Genomic DNA, 25094 nt, shown 5'->3' on the forward strand with positions numbered 1-25094 from the left:
TCTTTATAAAGCTAATGCGCTAGTCTATTTTATTGGTGACAGTGATTCTAATAGTAAAATCATTCATAAAAGCATATTGTGCACTGAAATAGCTGAAGTTAGCGCAATCATTTTCACATAAAAAATGTTATTACGTTTTGCAACCTGCCTTTTATGACTGAACATGGATATATATTTTTAAGCAACCTGTTTGCTGAAGCCTTGAAATAATGATAATATACAGAAGGGTTTTCGCTTGAAAAAGAAACAGTGGATGCCTTGTTTACAGCCAGAGCTATTTAAAATTGATCTTTTCAGCAATGCTTCCAGACAAAAGCCTTTGGAAGATTTTCAACGATGGCAGCCGTTGTATGGAACCCTCTGTAGGTTTAGGAATACTATTTTGTTTTATTAACTATGAATGTTTCCCCCTCCTCTCTCTGAACAGTATCTTTTAAATTGTGTTGTCCTTTTTTTAAAAAAAAAGTAATATCACTTTCCTTTACAACTAAATGTCTGTCACAATATCCTCAGTGTTCTATCTGGTGAGCTAATTCTAGGAGTGGGATGCAAGACAAGCTGAATTTGGTTAGTTGTATTTAAAACAAAATAAAATATGAAGCCATATAAATTACTTTTGTGCAATCTGTGCAGATAACACTCTGCAAATAGATAGTTGTTTTGGAGTGCTTCCATAAACCTACATGGGCCAGACATGGCAAATATGAAACGTAACAGTCACAATCTTCATACCAAATATACTATGCAATACACTGAGCCTCTTGGGCTTGCCAATCAGAAGGTTGGCGGTTTGGATCCACATGACGGGGTGAGCTCCCATTTCTTGGTCCTAGCTCCTGCCAACTGAGCAGTTCGAAAGCACACCAGTACAGGTAGATAAATAGGTACCACTGCGGCGGAAAGGTAAACAGTGTTTCCGTGCTCTCTGGTTTCCGTCATGGTGTCCTGTTGCACCAGAAACGGGTTAGTTATGCTGGCCACATGACCCAGAAAGCTGTCTGTGAACAAATGATGGCTCCCTCAGCCTGAAAGCGAGATGAGCGCCGCAACCCCATAGTCGCTTTTGACTGGACTTAACCATCCAGGGGTCCTTTACCTTTACCTACCTACCAAATACACTATGCTGGAAGCTGCCCGGAGTGGCTGGGGCAACCCAGTCAGATGGGCGGGGTACAAATAATAAACTACTACTACTACTACTACTACTACTACTACTACTACTACTACGTGGAGTTCTAGCACACTTATAGAATCATAGAGCTGTAGAGTTGGAAGGGACTCCATGGGTCATCTGGTCCAACCCTGTGCAATCTCAATCTCAATCTCTCTGCTCAGACTACAACATCTTCTCTCTTATATCTCCTTCTATTATGCACAACCCATATATTATCAGCCCCCACTCTCCCTCCATGCTTTCTCTCAAACTTCTCCCTATGCCTCAAAGAGCATCCCTCTCTCCAATGGTCAAGACATTTCCCATTTTTGTGATTTGGTTTCCTTTTTCTTCACTGCCACCATTTCCCCCTTTTAGAAAGTTGGATCATAGTCATAGACTTAATTGAGTCACAGTGTACTGAAATCAAGGACGAGAAGCGTTTATTACTATTGTCATTATTAGTGTATATAAAATGGATATGCTGCTTTTTAAGGAACCATTTAACACATTCTCGGTTCCCTTTTTAAGGAACTTCCTTCACAAAGAAATTTATAATCTCTTTTTTTAATAAAATATTTATTAAAAGTTTTAGACAATGAAACACCATTCACACACACAACCCAAAAAAGGAAAAACACCATCACCATCGGTCACATAGACCAAAAGAAAAAGCAACAAAAATGACATACAAAAAAAGACAACGGATAAAAAACATGAAAAATAGTTCAGTTTCATAAACAAAATTTCCATAACCCTCTTTTCTGACTTCCTCACATCTCCCTTTTCTGTGTTCCCATCTACAAAACCTTATTCAGCAATGCTTCACCTTCTCTCAAGACTTATTTTAAATTGTACGTTTCAGCTATTATGTCTCCAGTTTTAAGAAATTTATAATCTCTAACAAACACAAACCCCACCTGACAATAAAATATAAAATACGGCACAGCCAAGCAATAAGGCAGCATAAAAACATAATGCCAATCATAAAAGCCATATTTCTGGACCTTAGCCACAACTCACAAAGAACACGACAGGTTTCAAAGAATTTTAATATTTCCTTATCAAACTATTGTAGAATATTTTATCACTAAGTCTAATACTATTTGGGCTGAGCGTATGTTCGTCGTTGGCCATCCAATAATAACCTTACCCCTTTAAGGATTTTCTGTAGGCAAAGCTCATTTATTTGCACCAACATATACTCCCAAATTCCAGAAGACCCAATTAATGCTAACAAAGCTTGGCTGATAATACTTTGATTAAATCCCCCCCAGAAATCACAAGGAATTATCTATATTAAATTGGTATTTCAGAGCAAATCCCAGTTTCCAGTGAATGCCATCTTTGATTTTGATAGTAGCTATTAAACATCCCAGATGTAGATTTGCAGTAGAAGATTTACTCCATCTACCCTTCAACATACCTATTATTTCAGATACCTTCTAAGAAGCATTTTGTCAATTTCTGATTGGTCTTGCAGCTCCTAATCCTAAAGGAATGGTGAAACTAATGAGTTGTGGACCTGATCAGTGACTGTCTGGGAGGCCATTGGAAACAGACTCTAAGATGCTCTAAGCTTTATAAATTAAGAGTAAGATACAAACATAATTTATTTCATTTATTTATTTAACATTCTGTATACTGGAACAAAATACCTCTAAGCACTTTAAAAGTCTAACATATTGATTTAAAATGCTAATAAAACAAACTTTAAAAACTAGTTACATTTTTTAAAAGGTTAAAATATAATATAAAATAAGCCATTTTAAAACACTTATACCTAGTAAAATCAGGCGACACAATTACATGGATAGGCTTGCGGGAACAAATGCTTTTTTTTTTAGCAGGCACCAAAACAAATGAATAATATTAATGGGCAGGGAGTTCCAAAAGTGTAGGTAATAAATGAAATATTGTCTAGCACAGAAGGGTAACACAGGGAATAACACTTTTGTTGCTGTTTGTGCACCATCTAATTCATTTAAAAGGACTTGCGTAGGGAGCTTGAGGTGACCCCTACTGAGATGACAGTGTGCAGTAAACATTGAATGCCTTCCCAGTGGCACAAAGAATGTGTTGTTATACGAGGATGGTGGAAGGGTTTAAATACCGTATTTTTTGCACCATAACACTCACTTTTTTCCTCCTAGAAAGTAAGGGGAAATGTCTGTGTGTGTTATGGAGCGAATGCCTACGGATGGTGGGGGATCTGCTGCAGTCATGAGCAGAGGATCCATGGTTCCCCTTCCTTTCCTCCTCCGTGGCTCGCTTTGAAACAGCAAAGCGGGAGAGGAGAGGAGCCTTCTCCTCTTGTACCCCTCTTCTGCATTATGAATAGCATCCTTCTCCACCCAACCCACGCGTGTTCCTTGTCCCTTGAGTGCTTTTCCTTCCCTCCCCACTTAAAACGTGGTTACAAAGCATGGATCCACATGGATCCTCAGGATTTTTGCATTGGGCTACCCCAAACTCACCGTCAGATCACATGTCTGTGGCCACAGCATGAGCCACAAAAATCATACACCCACTGTTTCATTTAGAATATTTTTTTCTTGTTTTCCTCCTCTAAAAACTATGTGTGTGTTATGGTCGGGTGCGTGTTATAGAGCGAAAAATACGGTAATTCTGAAGGCTATTTTTTAAAATATAGACCCCATAAGTACATAGGAAGTTGTCATATACCAAGTCATACCATTGGCCCATTTAGCATAGTAATGCCTACACTGACTCCCCAGAAAGTGATCTTCCCAGCCCATCCTAGAGATAGTGGGGATTGAACCTGGAATGCATGCAAAGAAGATACTCTACCAACTGAGATATGGACCATCCCACATAATAGCTTGCCTCATGCATTAAGTGACAGAGGGAATATGAAGACACAGCAGTGGAGCAAGCCGTTCAGGTGCCTGGGGCGACGTACGTGCCCTGCACCCAGGGGCGGGGCCATCCGGGGCAGGATGCTCTGTGGGGCCTCCGAGGAGTCTGCCTGCCTCCTCCCACTCAGCCGCCCTAGAGCTGAGGGGGAGGCCGCAGGTGGACCATTTGGGGCAGCGCGGAGCCTGCGGGCGCTCAAGCCACAGTGTCACTCCCAGGAGAGACGCGTGGCTCGGGCACGCTGCAGGCCCCATGGTGAGTGCTGCCCAGCATTTTGTCACCCCCCTCAGTGGTGACACCTGGCGCAGTCCGCACCCACCGCACCCCCTTCCTCCGCCCCTGTGAAGACAAGATGGTAGCTGCAATTTTTTTTTTTAAAAAAAAATATCTTACATTTTAAAAGTGCTGCATAGAGTTTGTGACAGAGGTGCCAGCTTGGGGGGGGGGTGATTGGGGAAGCCAATCAGCAGTGCTTTTTGGTACTCATATCTTGATGAAAGGGCCGTGGCTGCCAGCACAAAGTGGCAGCCATGGCAGCCAAAAAGGAGAAATATCATGGCAGTGCTTTGTATTAATGAATACTGTAACAAAAAAACACTTATATTAAGCACAAAATTGCATGTATGTATGTGTACGTTAGGAGAAATTCAGACAAAAATGCTACTGACATTCATTAGAAGTTTTTTTTTTAAATGCAAACTGGAATGCAATTGTGAAGAACTGAATTTAAGATTGGGGGGGGGGTTAGAAGCTGAGAGAAATGAAACTGGCATTCACCCATTCCCTACCTATGGCTCTCTGCAGCCTTCACCCTCAGCAAAATGAGGCACTGTGGGATGCAATGGCTGCCCCATTGGGGATGGAGGAGAAGGAAAAGAAAGAGGAAGAGGAGGAGCAAACCATAGTCACTGCAGATACAGATACCAGCTGCATGAATGGGGAGGAGACAGCAGTGATGGAGCAAGCAGCAGCCAGGCACCATTATCTGGTCCATCTCAGGCAGCAAAATGTCTTGGACTGGCCCTATATATCCATATCCATAGGGAAATCAATGCTCATCAGTGCTTGCCTCATCAATCCTTTAATATTTTCCATTGTGCCTTGCCCTGGAGCTCTTCAGTTTCACAGCCTCAAAGAAACAAACAGATGTGTTGGATAAAATCTTTGGCAGCATTCAGGATTCAAGTATTAACGGAGACTCCCAAGTATTAGTGCTGAGCAAGACAATTCCCATAAATCAGCATCAGTCCATGACCTTTCTTAGAATTCAAAGGAAATTGCTCACTGAATTGTTTTTGATTTTTTTAAAAAAGCTTTGGCACCTGCACATTCCATAAAGGGCCAGAAAGAGAAGTGCAAATGTGTCGTAGAACTACCTTTTCTTTCTGCCTTATAATCAAACCAAGAGGATTCCATGGAAGAGTCTGTTTTCATTGGATTTCTAGTGCTGTAGCCCCAAGGTATGCTTCCCTGCCCCACACAAACAAAGCCAGGATAATGGGCTAAATGCTGGTTTACTTGAAAATGACTCTTTTGATGTTTTGAGCATTTTTCATTACATGTGCCCTCAGCACACTTCTAGAATAGATTTTTTCCCCTCCTAAAAAGAGAGTGGGGGAGAGAGAGATTTTTAAGCATTATCCACTAACAATTGCAATTCATTAAAATGAGGAAATGGCCATTCTCTCCTGCAAAGAGACGGGAGTTATGGCCTCCACTGGTTGATCCATCTTGAGCCCATAAATCATTGGCTGGGAGAAGGGATATGGATGAGTTGTGCTATAGTCACTTGGCAACATCAGCAATATGAACAGAGGCCTCTGGGAGTTGCATACAGTTTAGGCCTGTCAGTCCAGGCCAACGCAGCGAAATCTTTGGGAACGGTCTGGGGATGAGGGAAGGCTGAATGGAAATTAAACTAATAAAGCCCCCCCTCTATGGCTCTCTAACAACATCAGTCTCTTCCCTTAAAGCCCCAAGTTCTTGACGGGACTCCTTTGTCAGAATGTGGCTATTTCTTATTCCCTAGCCAAGAGAAGTTATCCCAAGCGAAGTTCTTTTGAGGCAGCTGTAATAGTTTTAAATGTGCCTTGATTAATTCTGACCAGTCTAGTGCTCTCTAGTTAGATATGGGGGAATAGCTATTACTTGTTCCCGGTGAACAAAATCACACAACAAGAGCCTACAGCCATCGCTCCTAATATTAGTGGGTTACTTACCAGAGACATGCCTACTCGCGTGTCCAATTGAGTATCTATCAAAGGTGGTTTTCCTCCTTCACATTTATCACCTCACTAAACAACCAGCAGCCATGAGGAGAGCCAAAATGAGCACATTAGGGACTGTGGGGAAGAGTCATGATTCAAACACATGGCAACTCAGTTTTGTGGAAAAAGCTCTTATGGCTGGAGGCAACCCACTGTTCCACATCATTATCTTACAGTTCTTAAGAGGAAAGGAAGGAGGAGAGAAATAGTACAAGTGGATAACAGCTGTTTTTATTCTACTCCTTACTCCCCCCCCCAACCTGATGTCACTGCTTTCATGTCAAGGCCAGCTACCCCATTTCAGCATACAAGGAATATATTCTTATGATGTCAATAACAAAAGCATGTTTAATGGAAGGAGTGTGTCCAAGGGGACAGAGACATGCTCATCATAAAAACCATCCCAAAATGTAGTCTGGGCCCAATCTTGCTGTGTGTTCAGAAAAGTTAAACCACATGCAGACAAAATGTGTAGCATGAACACTGGAAGGAAAAGTGGGAAGAGGCAGCCTGGCAACCAGCTAGCAGCTTTCAGTATGGCCATACGTGATCACAGAGTTGCCAGCACATTCTTAGACAAGGCAGGGCTGCAACAGGTAGGAATGCAAAACCGTATCAACTTTGATTTCCCTTTCCCTTTCTGCTGTGCTCTGGTGTCAGCACATTCTATGCCTATCTTGTTTCTCTGTGACAAGTGTGGCAGTGGCCCAAGACACACACACACACACTGCAATAAGGACGATGACTGATTTCCCACACACACCCCGTTATCATGTGTTCGCATCTCACTCCAAAGAAATGTAAACCTGTTATGTTTGCAACTGGCTGTGATTTGTATCTGTTGCATGACATCTTCCTCGTTTCAGCATTGTTTATAACAATTCTGCAGAAACCACACTTGCTATACTGCGGTGGCAACAGGGCCTGTTGGGATACAACCTATAAACCACTGGCAATCACTCAGAAATCTGTTCAGGTAGTAAAAAAAAAACAAAATGAGTGAAACGATGAAGAGCACATTTGTGATGAGCAAATCTTGGAGCTATCTGTCTTTTTCTTTTTATGAAAATGCATCATGATTATGGAAATCTATTATGAGATTCATCATGTACTAGCAATCAGCAAAATCCCCATCTCTTAATTCAGATAACTTTTAAGCATTCTTTTCTCTGTTGTTTATTGATCATTTCTTCGTTCCGGGGTAAAAAATAGCAGACAATGGGAAAACCCGGAAGGTTTTCAAAAGAATGAGAAATAGCTTTTTAGAAAGCTTATTTTAATATTGCATTAATGTATCAGAGTGTTGCTTGTATCATATAGAAAACTTAATGCACTGGGGGGGGGGGGAATGTGCCTGTAAAAAGAGCATATGGACAACAGATTGCAAACAGGGCTGTACCCTGCAGTACAGTTATTTCATATGTTCAGATCCCCCCCCCCCAAAGCTGGCATCAGAAGCTGTAGCGCTAACGTACCATATTGCTATGAGACTAACTAACCATAGTGTCTTTCCCGTATGGAACATTTGATAACGTGTTCCCTATACTGCATGAAGCATGTGATAATATGAATTGGGATGATAGGTGTTGTTTAGAGCTGCATGGCATACCTTTGTCTTCCCTTTGTATTGCAGTAACTGGGCTTTGGCTACATAGAGGAGCGGGGAATAGCTGTGGAAATTGCTATCTTCCAACTTTCCTCCTCACCGCGGCCTCCAGTTCTTCAGCCAAGCAACTACAGTGGCTGCTCTATAATGACAATTTGTTGAAAGAGGCACTAGGGTGCTTCTCTCTTAGATACGGGATTTCCAAGCATGCTCATGCTAGGATGTGCGCACATCAGAGGCTTAGCATGACCAGGAAGAATGCATGCAACATAGACTTATGGATATAATTGCAATGGCAATTACTTGTTCTGTAAGATAACGTTCTCATGTGATAAAAACCCTTATCAGACATTTTCTGGGAACCTGCAGGAATCGGTGAGACAAGCTTTGACCACTTTTGATGGTCCATGCACTGGTCATGCTCCTGAATCAATGCATGATTGGCTGTTTCTGAAGGGGGGCACTTGAGTTTGAAGGGGGGCATCTGAGTCTGAACCAGGAACCCCTTCATGTAGTGAAAATTGCCCCCTTCAGACTCAGCCAAGGAAGCATTGTTGATGTGTGTGGCAGCATCAGGGGCCAAATTTATCCCACAGGCTCCTGAAGAGGGCTTTTATCTCCCACTTGTGGTCTCCAGGGAGATATGACTGAAACAGTGAGGCTTTCCCCCCCCCCCCCCTGGTTTTACCCTGACAGTGAAAATGGGCCCAGGGGTAGCTGCAGAAGGGGATTATGCATGACAAATAACGAAGGAAGCTTCAAAGCCAAAACAAGGCATGACAAGTGAGATGGCTCTACTAATCTATCCAAAGCCATATTATTGCTGCTTATATCTCAGCTTAGCTGTGATGAATAGCTGAGGAAGGACGTGCCTCAATAAAGCTTAGCTTTGGTCTCCAAACAGAGTCAAAATGAATTGGGCAGAAACATACTTTGAAACCCGTCCTTTTGCCCCCTCCTTTCTCTCCAGAGTACAATAATGATTACAAGATGTGGGGAGCATATCTGAGCAGCAAGCAGACAAATATGGGAATGTGCTCTGAGGAAATATAACAGCCAACAGGTGCTTAACATTAGAAAGTGCTGTCAGTAACAAGGGACTGAATTACCACACACATACAAAGGCTAGTGCCTAAACTTTTTAGGCCAAACTATAAAGCATTGAATGTGTGATGTGCTGCAAACCGTGACTTGTTCACAAACCCTGGTGCTTGCCATTGACACTCCGCTGGAAGAACACTGATCTTCCTATTCCTGCGCTGCACACATGACACCAAGCATTGCACTGGCTGCCAACTTCCTACTGGGTCAAGTTCAAAGTAATGTAGTCGATATATGAAGCCCTGAGCGACTTGGAACTAGGTTCACTAAGAGAATGCCTTTTCATGTAGAGTCCTGCCCACCCACTGAGATGGTGAGGTCCATCACTCTGGTCTGCAACCAGGGGGCCTTCACTGCGGTGACACCCAGCTTTCAGAATCAGCTTCTCTAGGGGTCAGGCAAGCACCAGCCCTGGCCAGTTTGGGGCACTTGCTAAAAATTTTGGCCCGGATTTGGCTACTTAGTTCCAGCGCAAGGACTCCCACTATAGGGCATTCCTTCCCCTGCTTCCCCTGTGTGCTAACCCCACCACCCCAGCATGCCTCCAGAAAACCTGCTCTGGAGAAACCTCAAAACAGTGTGTGGAGCTTCCTTCTGTCAGGCAAGCAGAAAGGCTTGCAATGACAAAGCAATCATTTTTGCACTCTCCACCCTTTGTGATTCACTTAAGCACTTGCTTCTTTTTATTGCCAGGCTTTCAGCATTTTGTATTTTTCTATTTTCTATTTTCTATTTTTCTGGTTTCATGTTATTGGTTTTTATGGGAACTGTTGCAAACCAACCTGGAATAATGAGTGGTACAGTGGTCCCTTGGTTTCAGAACAGCTTAGTTTATGAACAACTTGGATTAAGAACGCTGCAAACCCGGAAGTAGGTGTTTTGGTTTGTGAACTTTGCCTTGCAAGCAGAGCATGTTTTGCTTCCTGTTGGGCATGTTCCATTTGTAAATTGAGTCCCCCGCTGCTATGGGAAAGCACACCTTGGTTTAAGAACACTTTGGTTTAAGAACAGACTTCCAGAATGGATTAAGTTCGTAAACCAAGGTACCAGTGTATAATTGTCTTAATAAATAAAGGGATACATACGTATCATGCTTTGCTCTTTGTTTCATCTCAGCAATTCCAACAAGGTTATTGTGCCAATTTTATAAATAGGGGAATAGGAGGGGTATGACGTGTGTACAGTGGTACCTTGGGTTAAGAACTTAATTCGTTCTAGAGGTCTGTTCTTAACCTGAAACTGTTCTTAACATGAAGCACCACTTTAGCTAATGGGGCGTCCGGCTGCTGCTGTGCCGCTGCTACATGATTTCTGTTCTCATCCTGAAGCAAAGTTCTTAACCCGAGGTACTATTTCTGGGTTAGCGGAGTCTGTAACCTGAAGCGTATGTAACCCGAGATACCACTGTATTCTTGAAGGGGCATACATAATCATAAGCATGCATAATCAGACCTCCTCTTTCCCGATAGTGTAGCGTAGCATGGATTATTGTTGCGTATTTGGTTATTTGGCTTCACAATTTGGGGAAACAAAATAGAACTTCTACACAGAATCATAGAATTCTAAAGTTGGAAGGGATTGTGAGTGTCATCTACTCGAACCTTCTGCAATGAAGGAATCTTTTGGCTTGAGCCCACGACCATGAGATTAAAAGCCGCTGTTGATGGAGGTCAACAGCACAAGGCAAGCCTGGACAAAGGGGGCACCTCCACCCCACTGAGACCTCATCCAGCACAGCAGATTATGGGTTTGAAACACGCTGCTAGTCAGAACTGTTCATTTCTGCAGTTCTCTCAAAGAAAGCACATTTCAAGTTCCTTAATGTAAAAACTGATAAACATGGATTTATGAATTTAAAAGACTGAACCTTTGCCAAAGTTTGTAAACCGCTTAGAAGTTCTATTTGGAATCAAGTGAAAAATAAAATAAAAATGAACCAGGTCCTCCCTTAAAGAGGGCACATGTTGCGGTGAGTCCTGGCAATCAAACCCTGTATTGTGGGTGGGTTGATTGATTAGACACAACACCCAATTGGTAGGTCCCTTGATGCTGGTTTTAATCAGGCCAATGGGATGCAAGCTAAATGGATCAAGGGACCTATTTATGCCCATGCACGTGACCCAGAGCTTCCTCTTTCGGTGCGTGCATTGGAACACCCGCCCACCTCTCCCTATATTTAGGGCTGTGTGCTTGACCTTGGTATGCCATCGTGTGTCGTCTGTCACTGGGACAGGGGCACGGCAGGAATTTTCCTCACTTGGCTAATTGGCTGTTGCCATTTGGGTTTCGCCTGCCGTGTAGCAAATCGTCACAACTTGTAAGGTTGCGGATAGGCTCTGGTTCAGGTGATAGGGATGGGAGAACGCTCTTGCCATCCCTATGTGAAGGGTATTGCGTTAAAGGAATCCAGGGACTCAAATAGTTTGGTCAACCCGTGAGAGAGGGTTGTGCCCGTGCCTGAGTCCAGGGGGGCATTTGGGTGGCGGAGATAGCCTGTTCTCGGCTTCCCACGTCTCCAGGTGTTCACACCTATGCTGATGCCCTGGGTCAGTGCTACCTGCAACGGTGCAGGGAGCTAGTCGTACCAGATCCTATGCAACCAATCACTTGCTGTAATCAATAAAGTTGTGGCCTAAATTCTGCCAAAAACCAAACCAAAATTTGTGTCTTGTCTGAATTTATTTAAGGGGGAGGTTTAAAGGTGTGAACATGCAAATAGTTTTCATAGGGAATAAAAGTAAAAGCATATAAAAGCAGTAAAAGCATGGAGGGAGCCTATTAGAATTACCGTATTTGTCTCTCTATAACACGCACCCGACCATAACACGCACGTAGTTTTTAGAGGAGGGAAATCTGTAGGCATGCCACCCGTAGGCATTTCCTCCATAACACGCACAGATATTTCCCCTTACTTTCTAGGAGGAAAAAAGTGAGTGTTATGGTGCAAAAAAAAAACGGTACATTTGTTGGCTCCAACTTCTGCATGCTCAAGAGAGATAAAAGATGTACATGTGCAAGTTCTGTCTACGTGAGAAATACCTGCAAGTGTTGAAAGTGTTGATGGCTTTTGCATAGAGGTCATCCTCAGAAGACTAGAGTGGGCACCATTGGTTTGGTTTAATTAGCCAACAACTCATGAGGATGCACCTTAACTATGGACTAGTGAGGTATGCTATTGATCCCAAATGACTAAATATAATGGCTTCTTTTGTGAAATGCCACATAATGGAACATTTCTAACATACCTTTTATTGCTTTGAATTCCTAGTCTGTATTTTACTTCCTAGAGACAACAACACTTTAGACAGAGCACAGAGATTTCTGTCTGCTTCCATAAAGAGTCCCCCCACCTTTCTGTTTAGAAAAAGATAAGAGAAATAGCTCGGCAAACAAAGTCATTGAAAGTTTGTATGAAAATAAAGACAATGACTATCATTAGTCCAAAATCTGTCATTACTTTATAGGGGAAAAATTGCCTGCTTGAGTACATGTAAAATGTACTTTCACATTTGCCAAGGACATTTGATAATAGTTGGAAGCCTTTGCTGGCCTTGGTGGAGATATAGAGGCAGCATATCAAAGTCAGCAGTAACTTGCAGTCGTGTGTTCCAGGGTTACCTAATGCAAATCAAGGGATTTAAGTATGTAATATGTCAAGTCACAAAGTATGTTCTCAATCATACATTCCCTTCAGCCAAATAAGATGGAACAATAACAGTGTGGATTTAGACCTGATAATCAAAACAAAATATGTCTTCTCTTCTCCTCACCACCACACCCCTCAATCTTGCATATTCTCAGATCTGCAAGTTCAAAATTTCCAATCCAAATTAGACAGTGACTTTCCATTTTAATGAATGTGTTGTTTACATGGACAAAACACCTTTTCCTCTTTTTAATTTTTTTTTTGTTTCCTTCCTTTAGCAACTAGCATTTTTTGTAAAAAGAAAAAAGGAAAATATTTTTTTTCCTAATCATTCATGCAACACCGCTCCTTTGGTTGTTACCAATCTGCTCTAAATGTCTTTTGCACATTTGGATAATAGAGATAAGGGGTGGGGGAAGGAACCACAGCTAAAAAGATCTTATGCTAATTAAATATATAAACTAAAGTGTCAGCATAGGTAATCAGACCTGAGTATGTGCATGTAGCCATGAAATCTAGGAATCAGGATTCATTAGGTGTTTATTGGTGCATGTTGAACAGACAGGCTTTTCTTTTAAAGATTGGTGTGTGTATTCATTTTAATGGAAACATTTGCTGCCTTATCTTTTATCTCAAGCCTTCTGTTCATCGTTATCTTTTTTCCTAAGTGGCCATCATTCAGAAATTGTCACGTTGCTGATAAAAGCATTTATGGCAGTGCTTAATCCATTTATTTTTATGTTGTTTAAAAAATGACAATTGTAAATCTTGAACTAGGGTGTGGGGGGTGGCTTTTGATGCAAAATCTGGTCTGCCACGATCACTTTACACATGGTGAGATTCCTACAGAGAAGGCATTCTGCCATTCTTTAGAAAAAATAGCAGGTAATCAGTGCATAGATCATCTTAGTGTGTTGTACAAATACAAACTAGGAAAGCAGGTTAGATTCCAGATTCCCAGATGCAGCTATAGATATATAGATATAAATCTATATTCTGAGTAAACATGCAGTGCCATACCATTGACATATGTGGTGTAGGTTATATGCTATTTTCTATATGTATTAAATGCAGGTGTATAATCATAAATGAAGTGACTCAATCAATCACCAAAAGAAGAGTGATAAAAATTTGCTTACCCTGAACCTGTTCTACACCTTAGCCAAAGATTTATGCATTACGTTTAACAATCTGACTAGCATGTATATAGTCAGGCATCTTAAGTTAAATATCATTGCCTCTTATCACCAAAAAATTACTTACCATTATCAGTTGCCAAGTGAACTCAGTCAATGGCCTGTTATCACACCCACTTCAGTACTGCCATCAGAGTCAATAGAAAGTTGTTTTATGCCAGGTCTGACCACTGATCCATCTACTCTGATGACTAGCAGCTCTCCAGAGTTTCCAGAAGACATTTTCTCATTATGGAAGCCTGTTAGAATTCCTGCTTCCTGATTGCAGTCATGGGATTTTTGTCTATCACATGACGGTATATATTTTGACTCCACAGAGTGGGAAGTGACGGAGACAGGATGTTTGTGTTACTGTGTTCCATGAAGTGGGACTATTGTCCTTTGTTCTTTTTCTCTTTGCTGTCTGATGCTAGAGAGAGAGGGAGCCACGTTGCAGTGTTCCGTGTGTTTTATATGTAAATAAAGTAGATTAGCCAAAATGCTGAGTTGCTGAGGTCTGTCACGCGAACTGCGCAGACTCTGCGGATCCCTAAGTGTGCCGGTGTCTGTTGGCATCGGTCGCTGTGATCTTCAGGCAGAAGAAAGCTTTTGAAGCTCCTGAATGAATGACCAGGAGGGAGGGAACATGCCAGTTGGGCAAGTGTCTCTGCCAGGGTCCTACTTGAGTGTAGGACAAGCTCCTGACACTTATTACCTAGAGATGTTCAGGACTGAACCTTGCATGCCCAAGGTCTTGAATTGCATTATATTAGAATTCAATGCCATTCAGTGAAGCTGAATGTTGGAAGATTTGACACAGGAAAAAGGAATCACTTCTTCACACAGGGTATACTATGGAATTCACTCCCACAAAATGTAGTGATGGTTACAGACTTGGATGGATTGAAAGAGGATTAGACAAATTTATGGAAGATAAGGCTATCAGTGACTGCATAGTGCCCCTATTTTCCAGGGACAGTTCCAGAATTACAGAAGTTGTCCCGGTTTCTGATTTGATCCCAGAATGTCCCTGTTTTCCTTTTTCCTCCCCGTCACATCTCAGAGAACAATTAAAAGTTGTGTGTGTGTAGGTACAAAAGCAGAGTCCTGTTTAGGGTTGCCATATTTTGAAGAGCAAAAATGAGGACACATTTGCCGACTTCTACTTTTAACTATGGATTGCTGTGACGACTCTCATTTTACATACCCATGAAAAAGAGGCTGTGTCCTGGAAAAAGAGGACATATGGCAACCGTTATCCTGAAAATAAAATACCTGCACCAAATGAAGGAAATGGTGACACTGGCATATGAAGCCCTTCCTATAATTTTGAAGGAAGGGGTCACCAATCCACTTTAAATTCTTTAATTGCAATGCTTCAGCAGCCAACCGTTTCTTGGGAAATACAGGGAGTGGTGATTATTGGAAATGGACCCTTACACTGGCTGCTCAGAATCCCACTGTTTTCAATGCAGCTTACTCCCAGGTAACTGGGTAAAGACTGGGCAGCCTTACACTGCACTCCTAAGCATTTTTACTCAGAGGTCCCACTGAGTTCAATAGGATTTACTCTCTGGTATGTTCCTGAGCATTCTCAGAGTTTCCATTATTATTTCTACTGCTACAATATCCCACCTTTTCCCTGGACAAGGGACTCAAGGCAGCTTAGAGCTAAAAATTTATTTCCTTCTATTTATTTGTGGAAGGCATTGTACACCAGTGGCGTAGCGTGGGGGGTGCAGGGGGGGCCGGCCGCACCGGGCGCAACATCTGGGGGGGGCGCGGAAGAGACTCGAGTGCTAAAATCCATGGGTTAGGGGGTGCAAATTACTTGCCTTGCCCCGGGTGCTGACAACCCATGCTACGCCACTGTTGTACACGATCCCTTCCCTTGTGCATTTTTCTTTGCAACAATCCTCTGACATAGGTTCGGTGGTGAGGTTGCAATTGGTACCAGGTTACTGATGTAGATGCGTATATGATGCCTGTGTGTTCAGCGAGATCAAACACGGTGGAAGCTTCCTGGTGTAGAAACGATGCCCCTATTTCCATTGGAGAAATGTTGGAGGGGATGTGACTGCAAGCCACAATGGCTGCTATTCTACCTCCTCTGTGAGAGGCAGTAAGCTTCTCTATACCAAACGAGGGGAATCACAAGGCATCTGGTTGGCTACTGTGAGAACAAGATGCTGAGCCCGATGAGCCAGTGGCGTGATCCAGCCGGGCTCTTTTGTATGCTCTTTTGTTCAAAGCACTTACTCTACTATGTGTCCTAACAAGACAGTCTCCCTTCTCCTGCTGGCAAAGTTCCATCCTGAATTGAACCAGCAACCACAGGACTAGAAAGTATGAAGGACCCGGCTGCATGGCACCAAAGATACTACTTGCCTAAGTGACGTTTCTTCAAGTGCTATGGAATAAAATGGGGGGGGGAGAACCTTTTTAAAAAGGGAGATTAGATGAGCCTCTTTTAGGAGCGATCCCTAATCCATAGTCTGCCTTGCCTAGCGAGGAGGATTAGCCTCCCTCCTTTGTCTTGGGTTTATTCTATTCACGCCCCTGTGTGCTGCCAAGCAGAGTGTGTGCACATCCACCTCTCTTGCACAAGAGAAGTTAACTGTTTCAATTGGCAAGGAACTCGCAGCTTTCTGGGTGGTAAAGACACCATGCCCTGCTGCACACTGTTTATGTTCAGAATCCCTTTTTTATTTGTCGAGATTCTGTTAACCATTGCCCAGTTCACTATAAAAATGTTGGCAGGCAGTCTGCACCAGGACCCTTGCCATTGCTAGAGCTGCAGCATGCTAATGCGAAGAAGGCTGGGGAGGTGGTGGCGGTGGCGGCGGGGAGACAGAAAAATACATTCCCATGCCCGTGAAAGGGAGCAAGGAATGAATGAATTAGCAGCGCTAGTAGCAACCATATCCGGGATGGCCAAGGAATCGCAATGGCAGGCTGACTTTGAGCTCCGTTGTTATTTCTCTACTGTAAACAGGTTTTAGATATGGGAGATAGCTAGATAATCTTGGTGAGATGAAAAGAACCCCCGAGACCCGAGTTTGACTAATGCTATACTGTATTTTAAATGCATGTGGAATTTAAATCCGGCTGCAGTCCTGCCTTAAGGGGCCTGCATCATCCACATGTTTTTGACCTTGTACTCGATTACAGGATGTGAAATGAAACATATGAGGTAGGAGGAAAGGGTTTGGCAGATAAAAACATGCTACCCTGCACTCATAGCTGTCAACTCCCCCCCCCCCTTTTTAAGGGAGATTCCCTTATTCCGAATAAGATTCTTCGCATGAAAAGGGGAAAGTTGACAGCTATGCCTGCACTTGCAGGTGCCAAGGAAAAGGCTGTAGCTTAGTGGCAGAACATCTGCCTTGTATGGAGAAGGCCCCAGGTTCAGTCCCTGGGATCTCCACATAAGGTTGGGAGAGACCGCCTCTCCGAAAAGCCCAAAGAACTACTGAGAACAATATTGAGCTACATGGTTAAGCAAAATGGGCCAGTGGTCTGATTCGGTATTAGGCAGCTTCCTTTGCTTGCTGTCTTCCTGCCACATGGTATACTGCAATCCAAGAAGACTAGATTCTCATCATGAAGGGAACGCATGGCTTGATAGCCACTGTACAAGAAGCCTCTTGCTTAATGAGGTTAACACTACCAAAATTTCTTTCTTGGCATTGGCAGGTTTCATAATGACAAATCGCTAAATCACTCCACTGTGATATGTTAATTTAGAGGAACATTAATTTCCATATCATGTAATATCACTCAGAAAGTATAACGTAAAATATGCAGAGTGCCAGATCCTTTTCTGGTTTATAAATAGCATGATTCTGTCTTTCAGTGAAAATCTCTAGTAAAGTTGGGACATGCTAAAGGAAGACTTGATCCAATATTTCCCTTGTGGCATACTTAAGTGGATCGCTTCTGTGTGGTCATTTTCCTGGCACAGACTCTGGAACGTGTAGTCCTCCTTCACCAGGGAAATGGAGCACCCATGTCTGTCTCTTTTGCTGCCAGATGTAAGGTTATATGGCTAAGGGGCAGCATGGAAAGAGAGAGGGAGTGTTGGAGATTTCAGAGCATTCATGAAAGATCACACCCCTTTCAGAACAACAAAGAAATACTCCTGCATCCTTAGACTACGTTGCTTCAGAAACCATGTAGGCAAGGCTGGATTTAGATAAAGAGAGGCCCTAGGCTACTCCACTTGTGGCCCCCCATCCCCCACCCTCACAGCTAGAAAAAAAATGGAAGAGTGTTATAAACAAAACTGAGTGAAGGCAAGGATGATGACAGGTATTTAAAATTCTGCAATTCACAATTTCTCCTCTAAAGGACATAAGATATTATTGTTAAATACCATGTTGATTTTAAAAAATGCATAAAATTAACACTGAAAGACTTTTGCAATAACTGAACTGGGCAGGCTGAAGGGGCCTCTTATATACTTGCTGGGATTGACAAGGCATCTGACACTCACCTGAATCTCATAGCTCTCCTGACAAGTGCTTTGGTCTGCCCACCAGATACCAGGCACTCTACTATCCAAATTAGGCCCCAGTGTTTTTGTTACAACCCCCTTCTCAATTAAGTAATCAATTTAATCTAGAATTTAAATTCTCAAAACTTTCTTATTTGTTAATTCGAGCAAGTAAGCTACTGCTCTCACTTCATTAGAAACAGTATTTCTACCTGCAACATTCTTGAGCAAACCTGTTCCTCTTCCTTTCACAGATATTTTGTTGCCATTTGCAACTGTAGCTGCCTCTGGTTAGTTATCATTTAACTCTTGGGAGAAATAATTAGCATCACATGTCATGTGCATGGAAGTTGCCGAACCAATTAACCAACTAGAAGGATTACTGTTAATAGCACCAGTTTTCCTATAACTTGATATTTCTGGATAGTTTTGATGAACTGCAAAAGCATTTTTAGTTTGCTTTCTGTTGCCACCCTGGAACTTTTATTTATTAGTGCCACTTTGTTTTGTACGATTCTTTGCAAATGAAAACAACTTTTCTCCTTGTATATGTTGATAATATAATTTTGGTTACTGAGGACAAACAAGATTGTACAGAAACAAGATTGGGTGCAAGCCTGGCCAGGACATAGGCGTCCTGACTCTGACAAAGGTGACCTGTGTGCTTGCTTGCTTGATTAACAGCTGTTGGGAACTTCAAGGTCCTTGCTCTCCCTTCTTATAGTCTTTGTACTGGACCTGGAGACTCAAATAGAGAGCATTCCATGTCAAGAAGGAGGGCAAGTGGGCACCCTATCAAATGACAGGGCAGGAGCTACATGGAGCAGGGCCTTTTCACTGGTGGTGCCCATTGTATACCTCGCTCTTCCCAGACATGCTCTTTTTCGGTCTGTATTTTGGAGCTTTATAATTTAGGAAGACTTTGGAAGAACTGATTGACAAGTCTTCTCAGTCACTGACGTATAAGCAGATTTTATTTGCTGTTATGCTGGGCTTCTGGTGCACCAGGGTTTACACCAGCGTAATAGTGTTGGACAGGATGCCAGAAGGGATACAATTTACGAACTTTCTCCATAATCTGCACAGCAGGGGGTGTTCAGTCAACAGTGCAAAGGCTGAGCTGAAGCATTCCCTGCTGGTTACCTGCTTTCAGCAGTAGGGGTCACTGTTTGGTAGTACCCAATTGGTTAGCTCTCAGATTCTAGAGCTCCCTATTGGTGGCTCTTAGGTAATTCACAAAATACAGAGTCCATTCATAAAACACAGTGTTCATTTATAAAGCAGTAATATAAACCTCCACTGCTGTAGTGCTAATGCGACTGTGAATAAACAGTGGCTGGGCTCATTGTCTCAGGGTTTGGGGGGAACAGGTGACAAAACTGATTTCCAATAAGTGTCCCCCTTTATTTCCATAACAAATCCTTGAGTCTACACTCTGAATAGTGACACCAGGGACCTAGAAGGTGCAGGGCTTGTCAGTCCAACCCCTGCACAGTCTCATCAGGGCTGACCTTAAAGCAATTGGAGCAATTGGGACAAATTGGGCCCCGCGTGCCGCTCCTAAAGGGCCCCCCGCACCAGGGCAATCTAGATGGATTTTATTTATATCTATAAGATTTTGCAGACTTTGGCTGTGAACTGGGGCCCTACAAAAAATGATTTGAGTTGCTCCCCACTGCTTCAAACTGGCTAGCCTTGAGTCTCATAGTTGCTGGGCCTGGGTTGCCGTGCTCTTGCATGAAGTCTTGGGTTTACAATTTTGGGAGAGGGGAGACTGCCCACTGGGGAGTAGGTGGGCTGGAGAGGCCCCCTAGATTTAGAGGCCCTAGGCTTCAGCCTACTTAGCCTATACATAAATCCAGCACTGCATGTAGGGTATTGCATGTGGAATCCTAGCCTTAGCCTGTTCCCTGCCATGCTAGTTACTATACGTGGGGACGTTATTGTTTTTGACCTTAAGTGGCTTCAAATGTAGTTTCCCAGCCTGGTTTCTAAAATAGTCCTTTCTCAGGAGCTACATGCCATGTCATATTTGTGAATGTACAGTTTAGCTCTTACCTAATTCTAAACATCATTGTATAGTTACAGTCAAGGTGATTAAAGTTCAGAAACTATATCACACACACACACCTTATTTCAGTAGAGTTATATTCACATGCTACATTTAATGAGCATACAAGGTATATAACCTGTTTATGCAAATAATTGAGCTGCACCCTCGCCTGCAACATTCGCTGAAAGTAACAGTGTAGTCGATAGATGAGCTGTGTAAATCAACAAGCAGGCACCAGCTCCTGGGGACCGAGCCTTTTGGACCCCCAAATATTTTTCAGATGGGGCCACCCCCCAATGCCCAAAAAGTGCAGAGGCAAAGTGCAGAGTCAAGCACGGTTCAGCTCCAGTGGCTGGCTCCTCCTCCTGCCACAAAGGAGAAGAAGGGTTGAAGCAGCCTCTGGCTGGTGGCGATACCAGAAGGAGGTGAAGGAAGAGCCACCAGCCATTGAAGTCAAGCAGCTGCCACATTAGACTCCATGCCCAGCTACTCCGGACATCCTGACATCACACACACAACGTCATGATGTCACACGTGTAACATCCTCCCCCATCGCCCTCACAAGTTTTCACTCTTTTGCACAACACATGTGTAGAAAACCTTGTGCCTGTGTTTGGTGTAATATGTGAACATGTTTCATGTGTGGAGTGATTATTCTAATCCATGTGGGTGAGATAGGAGGGAGAAGGAAGAGGTTGGTTGGTTAATATGGAATAATGGGAAAGCCTTTTCCATATACATCCTAACAGAGCATTCCCCAGCTGTGTCACAAAATGACATTTCAAAGTCCCATAATGTGATGGGAGCCAAGACACTCAAACCAGTTTGAAATCAGTTTCAGTTTGTCACCCAAACCCTGGTAACTGACTTATTTGTATTCTGCACATGGGCTTTCTGCTGTCTATTCACATCACCTTTTGCTACATCTTCTGGCACCAAGCGTGTGAAAGAACAGCTGGCTATGCATGCTGCCAGTTTGCTGCAATAAGGGACGATTTCGAGATTCGTGGGATGATAGTTACATTTTTCTACCCCATCTCTTTGTACATGGGCAGGGCAGGCAACTCTGAAATTCCTGTCAAGGAAAGAGCACAGAAAACCAAATTATTCAGGCTGCTCTAGGAAATGCACAGAGTCCTGGAGCCTTGCCACCTTTTCATTTATGCATGCAAATTAGGAATTATGCAGAAGAGCTATTTGATTCTTGTTTTATTTTTGCTTAATCAGTTGTCTGCATGTTTGTACAGTTCAGTCACTGTCACTTGTGATTGTTTCTGCCATGACACGGCAGCATTTATCAAGAGGCAGGGCGTGAAAAGGAAGCAATCTCCGCTTGAGAGGCAGCAGGGTGAAGCGTTCAGCTATGCCCTGTGGGGCAGGAGAGGTAAGCATGGCTTTGCAAGTGTTTCCAAAAGTTAAGGGGGAAGCGCTCTGGGTCTAAGCTCTTTTAATATAATTACAAGAGGCTCATCCCAAATTTGCATTCACTCCAAGGTGTGAAGATTCAGATATTATTATTGTCACTTGATGGCCCTTCACCAGGTTCAACACAGTTATTACAAGATAATGAAGTCATTTTTGTATGTTTGTGTATGGGGGGGGGTTCTGTTTTTAGGACTATTAGAAATGCCGTGTGTGGAAAAGAATGTGTGGTCCTTGAGATATTGTTGGTCTCCAAATTCCATCAGCCCCAGCCACATGACCAATCGCTGAAGATGATGGGAGTTCTAGTCCAATAACATCTGTAAGGCCACTGGTTCCCCATCGCTGGCTTAAAACCTGGGCATTGCAGTGATCTTGAAAGATTCCTGTTGAAGAAGTCTAAGCCAAAGAATTCCAGGGTTGGTGCTGAAGACTGCCTTCAGTGCATCATGTACTGTGCTTGGAACCCCATGCACAGAACTTTACTATTTTCCATAAATGTGTGGCTAGAAAAAAGTAAAGGGATGTCTTCACCTACTTCATTGGAGTTGAAAACCAAGTCCTTTCACTGCACTGATGATCAAGTAACTCGTATCAGGACATTCTTGCTCCTTCATCTATATAATAACCAGGTTTGGTTTCTGATTGAGCCAACTCTGCTACAGCTTCTGAATCATCATCCATTAAGCTGGCTAATCATTGGTTGATATAACCTGAATGGGAGTTAATGACTGGAAATTTGTCTCGCCTGACTTTGAGACATGACACCCTTCAGCTAATGGCACTTGGCAGACAAACAGCATTGTTGAAATGTACAGGTGATTTCTTTTTCTTTTTTCTTTTTTCTTTTTTCTTTTTTCTTTTTTCTTTTTTCTTTTAGTAGACAGCATGGTGTGGCTCTATGCTGTCTACTAAAAAGAAAAAGAAAAAGAAATCACCTGTCTTTTAGTAGACAGCAGCATGGTGTGGCTCTAGTGATGTATGGAAGTGAGAGCTGGACCATAAAGAAAGACTGGTCGCCGAAGAATTGGTGCTTTTGAATTATGGTGCTGGAGGAGACTCTTGAGAGTCCCATGGACTACAAGAAGATCAAACCTATCCATTCTTAAGGAAATCAGCCCTGAGTGCTCACTGGAAGGACAGATCCTGAAGCTGAGGCTCCAATACTTTGGCCACCTCATGAGAAGAAAAGACTTCCTGGAAAAGACCCTGATGTTGGGAAAGATTGAGGGCACAAGAAGGGGACGACAGAGGACGAGATGGTTGGATAGCGTTCTCGAAGCTACCAGCATGAGTTTAAGCAAACTGCGGGAGGCAGTGGAAGACAGGAGTGCCTGGCGTGCTCTGGTCCATGGGGTCATGAAGAGTCGGACACGATTAAATGACTAAACAACAACAACATGGTGTGGCTCTGTCACTCACCTCACCTTTTTCACATTGTGTTGCTGCTGTGTCCTGGGACGAAGAGGGACAGGGACAATGTGGTGGTGAGGCTGACATGATGCAGACATGATGGCAGGAGAGCCAGATTGGCTCTGCTAGTGCATTTGCACTGCACTGATCTCACAGATGACTCTCCTCTTCCTCTCCATGCAACAGTGATGGACCCAAGGAAGGTCAGGTGGTCAGTATAGTTTCACCTCATGGTTCCTCAGACGGCACTCTTTCTTTCACGTGTAGTCTTCCTGTGTTCTCAGTTCATGCAAACCATCCCACCTCACATTGCATATAACCTCAAGGTGCCTCATCCCCCCCCCCATGTGCTTTCCATGTTCTCTGGTCACACAAACTCATGAAGACTTCTTTACTTCTTGCATTTGCCTGGTTTTCTTTCAGGCCACAGATAAGCAGTATAGGCAGAGCAAGTGGATCTTGCTTATACTGGGTTAGGCTGGGCAGTTGTTATGTATCAAGGGAGGGAAGGAAGAACAGCCAGCTTCTTGTTTGCTTTGTGTGGCCAGCAGAGGGCATTCAGGTGTCAGTTGTTAGGTCCTGTGAGCAGATGTGGCATCTGGAAGTATCACCCAGTTGGCTGGCTTTGTGCAGTGCAAAAGCATGTGAAGACCATTTGGAAACTTGGAAGTTGTAGAATATATTCCCCCGTTCCAAGAAATAGTTGGAATCAATTAAATCAGTATTATGACTTGGATATCAATTCTCCATTCAAACTGGTTTAGAACTTAAATGTTCTGAAAAACTTGTGTCCACCATACCATATGATAGATTCTTCTCTCATGTCCCAGTATTATCTCTGAGATCAAGCAAGGGTGTTTTCTTAAATAAAACTTCCTTTGTACCAGGTTCAGACAGAAGCAGTCCACGGAAATGTCTTCTCAGTGACTTCCAGCCCCCAATTATGGAATTCCATTCCCTTGGAGACCCACCAAAGTGTAAAACTAAGCATTATTCAAAAGTGTTATGAGGTCGCTTTAAGTAGACTTTGGGGGTTAGAGTTGAGCTGGCAAGGACTTTTAATGATATTTTAATCTGATTGAATTGTATTCAGCTTTAAATGGGATTTTCATCTTTAGGGGGTGACACAGCCCATAAATAAATGCTCCCCCCCTTTTTTTTGCAAAAGCTAGGGAATTGCATATTGAAAAATTCAGGAGACTAAACAAACAACTTCTTTATTGCAGTCCACTTATGGATCAGAACATTATAGTGATCAGCTGATCACATAGGATTGCAGTCAAACCTACTTCTCTGCCAAGCTAAATATTTTGACACCTTGGTGTCCAAGCCAAATTCTTTAGGTACTTAAACTCGCTCTATCCCCAAGTCCTCCAAAGCACTTCAAAATGGATGGCTGCTTTCCCTTTATAAATTGGGTGTAGCGTAACTACCACTTATATGGGGCTGCTGAATTTCAAATACTGAATGTTGCTCCTTGGTACTAGTGGAGAGATCTTTAGATAGATTTTGCTAAGTGATTTGGATCTTGCAAGATAAAAGGCATTCTAGTAAGTGAAGAATTGTAATTGTTGCCCACACTTGACATAAAAAGGATGCATGCCTTAGATTTATGTTTGATGCGCATACAGAGGATATACTGTTACATACAAACACAGAGAGCCATTTTAGAACATCAGGCTGGCAATCTCATCCTCTTTATTCTTATTCCACTGTCCAGTGATCCATTTACTGCATTGCAATATCTCCAAGGCAACCCCATGCCATCTATGAATGGAAAATTATATAGCTGACTTTCTCCTACTCGAATATCATCTCTGTTTTAGAAGATATAACTCAGACTTCAGGCTCCTGCGATCATTAGTGCTGCATACATAAAGAAGGGC

General features: G+C 42.9%; 1 long non-coding RNA gene across 3 annotated transcripts in view; it reads right to left on the bottom strand.

The window, feature by feature from the left end:
- Positions 1 to 25094, bottom strand: part of LOC310710154 — a 52593-nt gene that overhangs the window by 7326 nt on the left and 20173 nt on the right. The gene's annotated exons all lie outside the window — the stretch shown is intronic.

The sequence above is a fragment of the Podarcis liolepis genome (assembly GCF_965112155.1).
Source record: "Podarcis liolepis genome assembly, chromosome: 6".
Lineage (NCBI taxonomy): Eukaryota > Metazoa > Chordata > Lepidosauria > Squamata > Lacertidae > Podarcis > Podarcis liolepis.